Genomic DNA, 13,574 nt, shown 5'->3' on the forward strand with positions numbered 1-13,574 from the left:
GCTTTTTTGCTACTGGCATGCTATTGAGAGATTGCTAACTTTAAAACTGGGCCAGGGAAAATAAAAAATATTGGCATTTGTCATACTCCTCTTCAAAATAGAAGAAATACCATGAATTTGAAACTCCTCTTGAGCACCAGTCCTATATTGCTAAGATTAAATCCTGCTGGCCACCTTTATATTTCAAATACATTGAAAGAATAAAAGGGATTCTTAAGAAGAATAAGGACTAAGAGTATAAAATGTATACTTCTTTATTTATATAAATAAGGCTTTCATATAATTATATTTAAAAGAAATCTGTATTTTTACATTCACCACCAGTGAGTTTCTGACAGGAAAGGCTGTGCATAATGATACACAGCAAGGATCCCACTCCAGGACAACAGGAGCTCAGGAAAGCACCATTAATTTGAGAAGTAGGCAGGCTCTGACACTCCTGTTGCACTGCTAGCAATGGGAAGTCTTAAACTAGTTCCTCCACCAAGTCTTCTTCAAATTCCCCCTGTTCATCAGCAGTGTCATCTTGGCACTGCTGGTACTCGGACACCAGGTCATTGATATTGCTCTCAGCTTCAGTGAACTCCATCTCATCTATGCCCTCACCTATGTACCAGTGCAAGAATGCATTGCACTGGAACATGCCACTGAACTGCTCTGAGATGCACTTGAAGGGATCCTAGATGGCTATGTTTTTGCCGATGAAGGTGGCCGACATCGTGAGTCCATGTGGGGGTGGGGTGGGGGGGAAGGGAAGGGGGGATGTCACACACAGCCGTCTTCACATTGTTGGGGATCCAGTCTCCAACGTAGCTGCTGTTCTTGTTCTGCACGTTGAGCATCTGTTCATCCACCTCTTCATAGACATTCAGCCTCGGAAGATGGCAGCCGCTGTCAGGTAGCAGCCATGGCGGAGATCACAGGTGACCATCAAGTTCTTAGGGTCAAATATCTGCTGGGTGAAGCTCGCGCACCGAGAGAGCATGGTACTGCTGGCTGGCACGGCTGGCCAGGGGCACAAAGCCAGGCATGAAGAAGTGCAGGCGGGAAAGAGCACCATATTCAAGGCCAGCTTGTGCAGGTCTGCATTCAGCTGGCCAGGGTAGCACAGGCAGATGGTAACCCCGCTGTTGGTGCCTGACACCAGGTGGTTCAGGTCGCCATAGTTGGGCGTGGGCAGCTTCAAGTTACAGAAGCAGATGTTGTACAGGGCCTTGTTGTCGATGCAGAAAGTTTTATCTGCATTTTCCACCAGCTGGTGGACAGAGAAGATCGCGTTGTAGGGTTCCAGCACTGTGTTTGACACCTTCGGGGAGGGCATGACACTGAAGGTGTTCATGGTGTGGTTTGGGTACCCCTCTTGAATATTGTTGAGAATCAGGGTGCCCATGCTTGACCCGGTGCCACCTCCCAAAGAGTGGGCCAGCTAGAAACCCTGTAGACAGTCACACCTTTCTGACTTCCGCCTCACCACATCCAGTACCGGCTCCACCAGCTCAGCTTCCTCTGTGTAGTAGCCCTTGGTCCAGTTATTGGTTGCCCCACTCTGGCCTATCAGACACAAGCCATGATGGGACACACACTCCAAGAATATTTACTGTGCCATTTGCATTTTGAAGACAACAGGACTCTTCTGAGCCAACCTTTGCTTTTAATTTAGATAACTTTGGTGAAATAAAGGAAATGTTTTCATTGTATCTGGGACCCTACAAATCACCCAGGTTCTAAAGAAATAAAGACAATGTGGAGGAAGATACATTTTAACCCAAATCAACTACTTGTAGAAATGAACAGAGCCTGCCTCAATACTGGAAATGTAATTAGTTTCACAGGAGGGACAGGAGCACATTGTGATCATAGGAAATCTAAGCTGCAAGCACTTGTCTGCACCTTGCTCACACATAGCTATGCTTTGATTTCTGGTGTCCTGAAGTAGTTCTCTGTTATTGCCTGGCCTTTGAAATGACCAGCAGTGCTGAAACCTTGTTGGAGGCTTTCCCTGATTGCTGATCTTTCCCTTCAGAGGCTTCTTTGTCATGGGGGGCTTGCAGAGTTGCACTGATCTGAGCTGTCTGAGTGGCCAGGGGCATGACTCCAGTGGACTGGAATAGGTGGGTTAGGTGAGGACAATATCTAGGTGTATAAAGGCTCAGCCCAGCACTGGAGTGCCTGGATGTTAGGACCCATAGACCATGATGACATACCAAATATGAAGTTGTCTGGCCTGAAGCTCTGGCCAAATGGTCCTGATCTCACTGAGTCTAAGGTTCCAGGCTCTAGGTCCACCATGATGGCCCGAGGAACATATTTTTTGCCTGTGGAGACAAGAGTTGACGTAGGCCTATAATTGACAAGAAACTTAGGGGCAGAGCTTATGATTCTGAGTGACTCTCAGCATTCATTACAGAAATTACAGCATTTGAGACATGGAAACAGAAAAGATTGGTTCAGCCATTGAGGGATTTTTTGAAGAGGAGATTAGCAGTGGTTCTCTCACTTCAGCCCTCCCTTCTTTTCAGGCCTCCTGGTCACTTCCGCCTTTTGCACACCATCCCAACCCTGCCAATCCTCCAGGGCTAGTCAGTCTTTACTGATGCAGTCAATATAAGCTAGCTTATGTGGATTCAGAACAGACAGAAGAAAGTAGAAATGCATTTGGAAGGTGGATGGAAAATGCCTCTCAACTGTGACTACCCTTTTTGCCCCTTGGCCAATGAGACAGTCATGAGACAATCAAATTGCTTCAGCTTTCTTGTCATCAAGAGGTGATTCAAACTTATCCATTCTCTTTCTTGACACTGTCTCTCAAATTACAGAGGAACAATATGGTAATCTTGCTTCACAAAAGAAAAATGGAAAAGACAACATTGAAGGAAAAGCTCATTGCTTCATGATGAGTGTTGGGCTGTTAAGAGCCAGTTGTCATTGTTGGAGTTTTTTAAAGTTACTCACCCATAAATCCTTACAGGTGTCTTCCTTGCCAAGGTAATTCAAGTCATTGATTGATATTAGCCTTTAAAACTTCCATGGAGATGTTGAATATTTTTGTGATTACCATCTTGTGAGATGAAATCCATTTCTGACTTAGTAAGGAATGGACTTGAGAATTCTGATAATTCTCTTAGAACTTCAATTCTGAAGGAAGCTAAATAAATCTTGATAGGATAAGAACAAATATATGTGAACTAATCCTTCCTCTTCATCCCTTTTCCTTCCCTAGTACTGTTAATTGGGCCACTGGCTCCTCTTCTCCAGTTCCAAATGCCTCAGGCCTTAACCCATTCCTTCTCCACCTCCTCACATTTTTCTCGTCTCCATTCCTGCCAGTTTTCATCTTCAGGTTCACCTTTAATTCACCTGCTATTGTCTCTGCACATTCCAACACTGTAGATTCCACCAAATGTGGCTTGTCAAGGGAAATAATTATACACTATTTTCTTCTCATATACTTGTACTGTACTCTCTAGTAAATCCACTGGCTACATAGCATGTACCTGTTATTAAGTATGATGTCATGTAGAGACACTTGAATGTGTGTGGCAGATTATTTGTAGGTTCTATACAAATACTATTTTATATAAAGAACTTGAGTGTGTGAAGATGTTGTTATTGGTGGGGGTCCTCGAGCCCATTCCATGAGGATACTGAGGGGTGATTGAATTTTAACTAATGGTGCTGTTTTCATACTTCTTTAAATGAACTTATGAAATTATTAAAAGACTATTTTTTCAGCCCTTTGTTTACGGATCAAATCTATAATCCTAGCTAATCAGGAGGCTGAGATCTGAGGATCATGGTTCAGTGTTGTCTCAGAAGGGAAGGAATGTACTTGGAACTCTTATTTCCAATTAACCACACACACGCACACACACACACACACACACACACACACACACACACACACACACACACACACACACACACACACGCACCACAACACAACACAAAGCTAGAAGAGAAGCTCTATCAATTGAGCCACTAGTAGACTTCCATGTGAACAGTGACCTGATGGAGCCTCACAGGTGTCTGCTGCACCAGACATCCATTAAAATGGCTAAAGGATGCAGATATCTCATACAAGCTGTGTGACATCTCTGATTGGGTCTGGGATGGATATGGCCACAGACTGTCCTATGACCTTGAGAGTCAAATAGCTCTCTCCTACAGACAATTAAACCCTGTACAAAGCAACCCAGTAAGTACCTTCCCTTAGGACCCCTCCTGTCTAGCAAGACATTTGATATTCTCTTCTTCAATAAATCATTGCTGTTTTATTCTTCCCTCTGCATCCATGAACTCATTCTTTGAGATCATAGAGACAAAAGATGTGATTCAGTTATTAGGTTTTCAGTATCAACATGATGGCCTGCTTCAAAACAGAACTTTTTTTTTTAATTAATTGTATTTTATTTTATTTGAGAACATACTGTACAGAGGGGCTAAAATTACATGGGCAGGATAATGCATACATTTCTTACCAAGCATTGCAGCCTCCTCCTTTGTTTACCCTTCACTTCCCTTCCCCGCCTCCCCCCTCCCTCCACCCAATTTTACCCCCCTCCCCCCACCCAATTATATCCCCCTCCCCCCCCACACCGACATTGTAAAGCTGGTTTTGACATGACATTTTGTGCTTCTCATTGTTGCAACAGGTCCACCTGAATCCTTAAACGACTTGTTTGTCCCCATCTCCTCCACATGTTATACTGACATCAAATATAGTGAAAGCGGGGGTTACACTGTGGGGGAGGGACATACAAAGCAACAAAGAAATAATCTTATAAAAGCTTTAGAAACACATGCATGAAAGAAACGAAACATTAAAATACATATTTAAGGGTTCATTTTCCTAACATCACATTATCTGACCTTTTCCGCTTGACTCATACCTATAATAGATATTGCAAATAAGGGAAACCATGGGACCTATGCTTCTTTGGGCCTGGCTTACTTCACTTAATATAATTTTTTCCAAACCTTTCCATTTCCTAACAAATGGGGAAATGTCATTCTTTCTGATGGAGGCATAGAATTCCATTGTGTATATATACCACATTTTCTTGATCCATTCATCTACTGAGGGGCATCTGGGTTGGTTCCATGTCTTAGCTATGGTAAATAATGCTGCAATAAACATAGTTGTGCTGGTAGCTTTAGTGTGGTCTTGTTTGTAAACATTTGGGTAAATGCCCAAAAGTGGGATTGCTGGATCATAGGGGAGATCTATGTGAAGTCTTTTGAGGAACATCCATACTGCTTTCCAAAGTGGTTGAACAAGTTTACATTCCCACCAACAATGAAGTAAGGTTCCTTTCTGTCCACATCCCCTCCAGCATCTGTTGTTGTTAGAGTTCTTGATTTTTGCTGTTCTAACTGGAGTGAGGTGATATCTCAATGTTGTTTTGATTTGCATTTCTTTTATGGCTAGGGATGTTGAACATTTCTTCATGTGTCTATTGGCCATCCTTCTTTCTTCTTCAGAGAAGCTTCTCTTTAAGTCTTTCGCCCACTTATTTATTGGGCAGTTGTTTCTTTGAGGATTTGTTGTTGGGTGGTTTAATTTTTTGAGTTCCAAGTATATTTTAGATATGAGACCCTTGTCCGTTGTATGGCTAGTAAAGATCTTCTCCCAATCCGTGGGCTTTCTATTGATCTTGCCAGCTATGTCATTTGCCCTGCAGAAGCTCTGCAACCTTATGCAATCCCATTTGTCCAACCTTTCTTTGATTTGTTGTGCTTCCGGGTCTCTATTCAGAAAATTTCGGCCTGAGCCAAGGAGACCTAGGGTTTCTCCTATTCCATCCTGTAATGTTTTCAGAATGTCTGCTTTGACTTCAAGGTCTTTGATCCATTTGGAGTTGATTCTGGTGCAGGGTGATATATAAGGATCTAGCTTTAGTTTTCTACATGTAGTTAACCAATTTTGCCAGCACCATTTACTGAAGAGGGTGTCTTTCTTCCATTCCATTGTTTTAGCTTCCTTATCGAAGATTAGATGGCTATAGGTCTGTAGGTTCATTTCTGGGTTTTCAATTCCATTCCATTGGTCCTGAGGTCTGTTCTTATGCCAATACCAAGCTGTTTTGATTACTATGGCTTTATAGTAGAGTTTGAAATTTGGTATTGATATTCCTCCAGCAGTGTTCTTTCCATTGAGGAGCGTTTTTGCTATTCGGGGTCTTTTATTGTTCCATATGAATTTTTGGATTGCCTCCTCTATTTCCTTGAAGAATGAGGGTGGAATTTTGATAGGTATCGCGTTGAATTTGTAGATAGCCTTGGGAAGTATTGCCATTTTCACGATGTTGATCTTGCCAATCCAGGAGCATGGGAGGTTTTGCCATTTTTTAAGTTCTGTGTTGATTTCCTTTTTCAAGATTTTAAAGTTTTCATCATAGAGGTCCTTCACTTCTTTGGTTAAGTTAATTCCTAGGTATTTTATTTTTTGTGGGGCTATTACAAATGGAGTTGCTTTCCTAATTTCAGCCACACTTTTCTCATTGTTGGCATATAGAAAAGCCATTGATTTTTGGGGGTTAATTTTATAACCTGCTACTTTGCCAAAGTTTTGAATCAGCTTGAGTAATTTGGGAGTGGAGTCTATGGGATTCTTTAAATACAAGATCATGTCATCTGCAAAGAGGGAGAGTTTTATTTCTTCTTTCCCTATTTGGATCCCCTTTATGTCTGCATCTTGTCTTATTGCTGTAGCTAGGCATTCTAATACTACATTGAAGAGAAGTGGAGAGAGTGGACATCCTTGCCTTGTTCCTGAGTTAAGAGGAAATGGCTTTAGTTTTTCACCATTGAGTATAATGCTGGCTGTAGGTTTGTCATATACAGCCTTTATTGTATTGAGGAATGTTCCATGGATTCCTAACTTTTCCAGAACCTTCATCATAAAGGGGTGTTGGATCTTGTCAAATGCTTTTTCTGCATCTATTGAGATAACCATGTGGTTCTTATACTTGCTCCTATTGATGTGATGAATAATATTAATTGATTTGCGAATATTGAACCAGCTTTGCATCCCTGAAATGAATCCTGTTTGATCATGGTGTATGATTTTTTGGATGAATTGTTGAAGTCGATTGGCCAAAATTTTGTTGAGAAGTTTTGCATCAATGTTCATCAAAGAAATGGGTCTGTAGTTCTCTTTCTTTGATGAGTCCCTGCCTGGTTTTGGGATGAGGGTTATGATGGCTTCATAGAATGTGTTCGGTAGTGAGCTTTCTCTTTCAATTTCATTGAAGAGTTGGAGGAGTATTGGTGTGAGCTCTGCTTTGAAGGCCTTGTAAAATTCCGCTGTAAAACCATCTGGTCCTGGACTTTTCTTAGCTGGGAGGTCTCTTATTGCTGTTTCTATTTCAATGCTTGATATGGGCCTGTTAAGCTGGTTTAACTCATCTTGGTTTAGTTTTGGCATGTCAATATTTGCTAGGAAAAGTTCCATTTCTGTCAAGTTCTCAAACTTATTAGCATAAAGTTTTGAGAAGTATTCCCTTATAATGTTCTGAATCTTGGTTGTTTCTGTGGTGATGTTTCCATTCTCATCTCTGAGTTTATTAATTTGGGTGTGTTCTCTCCTTTTTCTGATAAGGTTTGCTAAGGGTCTGTCAATTTTGTTAAGTTTTTCGAAGAACCAACTCTTTGTTTTGTTGATTCTTTCTATAGTTTTTTTGGATTCTAATTCATTTAATTCTGATTTAATTTTGATTATTTCTTTCCGTCTACTGGATTGGGGTTTATCTTGCTGCTCTTTTTCAAGTAGGTTTAGATGTGTCATTAAATTGCTAGTTTCCGATGTCTCCAATTTGTTGATGTAGGAGCTCAGAGCTATAAACTTACCTCTGAGTACTGCCTTTGCTGTGTCCCAGAGGAGCAGGTAATTTGTGTGTTCATTTTTGTTGAATAGCATGAACATTTGAATTTCCTTTCTAATCTCTTCCATGACCCACTCATGATTCAGCAGTGTGTTGTTCAGCCTCCATGTGATACCGGACTTTCTTTGGTGGCTTTTGGTGTTGAGTTCTAATTTTATTCCCTTGTGGTCAGAGAGAATGCAAGGTATAATTTCAATGTTTCTGAATTTAGACAAGTTTGCTTTGTGGCCTAAAATGTGATCTATTTTAGAAAACGTTCCATGTGCTGCTGAGAAGAACGTGTATTCTGATGCTGCTGGGTGAAATGTTTGGTAAATGTCTGTTAAGTCTAGTTGATCTATGCAGCTGTTTAGATCTGCGGTTTCTCTGTTGAGTTTTTGCCGAGTTGATCTATCTAGTGGGGAGAGTGGTGTGTTAAAATCCCCAACAATTAATGTCTTTGGATCTATATGGCATTTGAGGGAAAGTAGTGTTTCTTGGATAAATTTGGGTGCTCCATTGTTTGGCGAATAGATATTTAGAATTGTAATATCCTCCTGAAGGAGAGATCCTTTAATTAGTATGTAGCAACCTTCTTTATCTCTTCTCACGAATTTTAATTTGAAGTCTATTTTATCTGATATTAGGATTGCAACTCCCGCCTGTTTATGAGGGCGGTTTGCTTGGTAGATTTTGTTCCAGCCTTTAACCTTGAAAATATGTTTGTTTTTATGGGCAAGATGTGACTCCTGCAGGCAGCAGATAGAAGGGTCTTGTTTTTTAATCCAATTAGACAGACTATGTCGCTTAATTGGAGAGTTCAGTCCGTTAACGTTAAGAGATAGGACTGAGAGGTATTTGGGAGTTCCTGCCATGTTATCCACCTTCTTGGGGGCTGTGAAAGCTGGGTTCTTCCTAAGGTTCTTGGATTCTCAGTTTAGGTGCAGTTTTTTGGCCTTTGTTGCGTTCTTGTTGGTTTTCTATGTGTAGGACGTCTTTAAGAATCTTTTGTAGGGCTGGTTTGGTGGAGATGTATTGTTTCAATTGTTCTTTGCTATGGAAGGTTTTTATTTGGCCTTCAGTTATGAAGGATAGTTTAGCTGGGTACAGTATTCTTGGTTGATAGTTGTTTGTTTTTAGGGCATGGCATATGTCATTCCAGGCTCTTCTTGCTTTGATTGTCTCTGCTGAGAAATCTGAGGTGATTCTAATTGGTTTCCCTTTATAGGTGATTAACCTTTTCTCCTTGACAGCTGTAAGGATCTTTTCCTTGGTCTGGGTTGATCCTGTTTGGATGATAATGTGACGGTGGGATGTCCTATTCTGGTCTCGTCTATTTGGGGTTCTAAAAGCTTCTTGTATCTGAATAGGCCTATCTTTTTGTATGTTTGGGAAGTTCTCTGCTAGGATCCTGTTAAACAAATTTCCTAGACCATTAACTTCTGTTTCTAGGTGCTCCTCTACACCCATTATCCTTAGATTGGGCCTTCTGATGGTGTCTTCCAGGTGTTGGATAGATCTATCATATTTCATGGACTTGTCTTGGATGGTTGTATGTTCTTTCTCTATAATATCTAGGCTGTCTTCCATCCCTGAGATTTGATCTTCTGCATGGTCTAACCTGCTGTCAAGACTCTCTACTTTGTTTTTTATCTCTTTTCCTTCTAATTGGTCAGCTTTGATGGCTTCAAGTTCTTTGTTGAAGCTCTGTTTTAGGTCTTGTATGAATTTCTTTACTTCCTTAATTTGGTGTTCAGTGTTTGTTCTCAAATCACTTAGTTGATTGGTTATGGTTTCTTTGGACTCCCATTCCTTCTGTTGGGTTCCATTCAGCATTCCCTTTGTGGTCTCCCTGACTTCCTTCAGCTCTTTGTTAATGGATTCCATGAATGCCTTTAGTGATCTTTGTGTATTCTCTACCTGGTCTCTTAATTCGTGAATTACTCTTTGATTAGTTTCCTCCCTTCTGTGGGAATCCTGCAGTTCTCTTTGAGTGTTCTCTGCCTGCTCACGCCATTCCTCCCTTTCTCTTTGAGTATTCTCAAGTTGTTCACGCAAATCCTGTATCAGTTTTTGAGAAGCTTCCTCACGCTTATGATATTCCTGTATAAACTTCTGGGATGCCTCCTCTCTCTCCCTATCACGCTCATACAGAGTCCTTTGTACATTGTCAAACTTCTCATTTATCATGTTTGCTATTAGTGTTTGTAGAGCTGTTTGGGAACTCTCATCTGGATTATTCTTTATCTGTTCTAATCCCTGATTATCAAGGTTGGGAATTGAGATACCCGAATTTGCCATTTTTCTTGTGTTTTTCCGGCTTACTCGGCCCAATTGAGATGAAGATTGCACCACAGTTTTGTGCTAGAACACTATCTTAAGGCAACCATCAACCAAAGTTTGCATTTGTACCGTCAATAGCCTACAGATACAATCTAGTTCAACAGATAGATCTATTCAACATCAAACGACTATATGTTAAAGGACTTGGAACCGCAGAAAAGATTTAGGAAAACCACAAATTATTATGATTAGGGAGAGATGTGGGTAAAAAATGGGAATAGATTGGTGTGGGGAGGCACAGGGAGAGTTAACTATGTCCTAATCACAATGCAGGAAATGGGTTGTGTAGGATGCAAGTAGAGAGAGAGAGAAAAAGAAGAGACGGAAAGGGGAATAAAGAGAGACCAGAAAAAGAATACAAACGTAAAAATTAATGTTATTATAGAGGTTAAAAGACCGTCTATTTAGAGAGGAATGTGAATATGTTCAGAGAAGGGGAGGGACATAGAGGAGATGTGAAAATCTTTAAGGATGGGAAAGGGAGAAGAAAAGATCAGAAGTTCAGTAGAGCTAGTTAAAAAACAAAAAGATAATTAAGAAAGAAAGAAAAAGAGAAAGAAGACAAGAAAAGAAAGGAAAACTCTCATTCACGTATTCCTAAAATAAAAATTATAAGATGAGAAAAAAAAGTTACTGGAAAACAATTATATTTTCAGAAGAGGCAAAAATTAAAGATTAATAAAAGTTTTAGAAGGGAAAAAATTACATATATATATATATATATATATATATATATATATATATATAAGGAAACAAAAAACAAAAAACAAGCAAAAAAAAGAAAAGAAGAAGAAGAAGAAGAAGAAAAAAAGAAAAGAAAGAAAAAAAAGTCTTTTGATTTTTTTTTTTTGGGGGGGAGGAGTGGGAAGAATCCTGTATCTCCCTTTTGTCTGCAACCAGTCTCTTGTTGGAGTCTCTGGTCAGCTTGAGGTCCTGTGGCTTGATTGGTTTCTTAAGTCGGTTGTTTGGAAGAGGCAGAAAAATGCTCTGCTTTACCCAAGATTTTGAGATCCCCCTCCCAAGTTAGTTTTCTGGGAGGGTGGTCTGCTTTGAGAGTCACAAAAGAGGGGGATGTGGTGATGAGGCTAGGTTCTGGGTAGAGTTGAGGCCTTTCAACAAACAGTAGCTTTTCCCTGGGGATATTTTGTGATAAAGCTCACAGCGCCCAGCCTGGAGCCATTCTCAGGGTTTCTGTTTTTCAATTGATTGTGGTGGCTGCTAGAGGGAGGGACAGCCTCTGGCTCTGGTTACCCAGTGAGGCAAGGCACTCCGATGGCTGGCGCCTGAGCTGGGTGACTTTTCCCTGGATGGAGCTGAGTCTGGCAGGTCACTTCGCCGTTAAGTTCTTGTGACCTGCTAAATGACTCATTTTATTCCAAGGCCTGAGCTGGAGCTAGCAGCTCCTCCGAGCTTTGTCGGTATCCAAGATGGAGATCACCGGTGCTGGGGGGGGAGGGGTGGCCTTCCCTCCTCTGCTCCCTGAGGAGTGAGGACCAAGGGCTTGTACTCACGCCGAGTCTTGGATCCTGGGTCGTCTCTGGTCTGCAAACAGCAGGATGAAGATGTTCGCTCCTTGTCGGTTCTTGTTTGTGTTGAGTAGAATCCGCTCATCCGCTGCGTCTGGCTCCTTCGTCCACGACTCTCTGTGTCTCAGCTATGACTCCGCGGCGGTGGTCGCCGCCGCGACTCCGCCGCCGGAGCGGCAGCTGATGCGTTTCCTTGGCTTCCCCTCTCTTGTCTAACTCTCTGTCCTGTGATGGCACACTTGGTGTGATTCTCTGGCTTAGGACTGTTCACTGGAATTCTAAAACTACTTTCTATGCGAGAGCTTGTTCAGATTCCAGCTTCTCCTCCGCCATCTTCAAAACAGAACTTTTATCTGCTTCCTGGGCACCAAAGCTGGTGGATCCTGAATGCTTTTATCTTGAGCCCTTTTTGTGTTGCCACCAAACCTGTGCTAGAGTATCATCAGTGCCCAAGGGACACACCGGGAATGCGTTTGTTCCAATCACACATGGTATACCTAGGTGTTGAGTCTGCAAACATGATGGGTACTCACAGATGTGTGACTTAGTGATGTCAGCCACTCAGCACAAGGTTTCCCTGGACCAGAGTCTCATCCCCATGCATTGGGTGGATGATAGGTGAAACCTTTGTTTCTCATACACAGATTATATCCTGGTTGTTCCTAGCAAATGAATTCCATAGACCCCAGGGGAAGCAAGCTGAATCCTTCTTTTAGTCATTTCTTCCCTAACACTGACACATCTGCTCCTTGAAGACACCATGGCCACATACCTCTCAGTAGAGGCTTTCCAAGACCCTACTCCATCATGTCACCCACCCACTTCAGATCTTTTAGCAGCCACTTTCCTCTAATAAACACTTCCCTCACGTCCAGCCTCCCCTATGAAAGTCTTCACTGTTGGGTTTTTATCCTAATGTAGAGGTCACATGCTTAACTATCAAGGTCATGGTTATTTGATATCTTTGGGGTCTACACACAGGACTGCTCAGGGCAATATTGATCCAATGTCTATGGCTCTGTTCACAAGACTGCTCAGTGCCATGGTGATGGGATGTATAGTGTCTGCATATGGGACTGCTCAGTACTATAGTGAATGATGCAGAATATCCATAGAAGGGCACCATTTTCCCATTGAGATTTTCAGCTTTCATTACTTGTGTATAGCTGGTATTCCACACAGCACTCTAAAATCTATGGGAATTTAGGAGAGAGCCTCTTTATCATGAGTTAGCAGAGAATGGAATAAAATAGAATACTCAGCTGTAGTGGTGGTGGCTTTAGCTGGTATTTCTTGATACTCAGCAGACTAAGATCTGAGGATCTAAGTTCAAGGCCAGTCCAGGCAAGAAAATTCATTGAGATTCTTATCCCTAATTAACCACCAAAAATCCCAAAGTACAACTATGACTGAAGTGGTAGAGCACTAATCTTCAGCAAAAAAAAATCCAAATCAATGTTTATGCATTAATTTAAGCCTTAGGACCAACACACACACACACACACACACACACACACACACACACACACACACACACACACACACACACACACACACACACAACCATTTGTCCAGCACTGGTGGCTCACACACCTGTAATCCTAGCTATTTAGGACGCTGAGGTCTGAACTTCAGAGTTTCAATCCAGCCTAGGCAGAAAAGTTTGAGACTTATCTCCAATTAACCACCAGAAAACCAGAAGTGGTCCTGTGGCTCAAAGTGCAAAAGCACTAGCCTTGAGGGACAGTGTCTAGGTCCTGAGTTCAAGCCTTTCGACTGACAAGAAAAATAAAATGTAACACCTGGATCAGGTCCTTTGTCTCCTTTGTTTGAGGAAAGAGTC

The 13,574-nt window shown here is 41.6% G+C and overlaps 1 pseudogene; it reads right to left on the reverse strand.

The window, feature by feature from the left end:
* Positions 1-466: 466 nt before the first annotated feature.
* The window catches only part of LOC138803194 (tubulin beta-2 chain-like), a 50,837-nt pseudogene continuing 37,729 nt past the window's right edge, over positions 467-13,574 (reverse strand).

Source organism: Dipodomys merriami, unplaced genomic scaffold, assembly GCF_024711535.1.
Source record: "Dipodomys merriami isolate MVZ:Mamm:240054 unplaced genomic scaffold, mDipMer1.0.p SCAF_337, whole genome shotgun sequence".
Lineage (NCBI taxonomy): Eukaryota > Metazoa > Chordata > Mammalia > Rodentia > Heteromyidae > Dipodomys > Dipodomys merriami.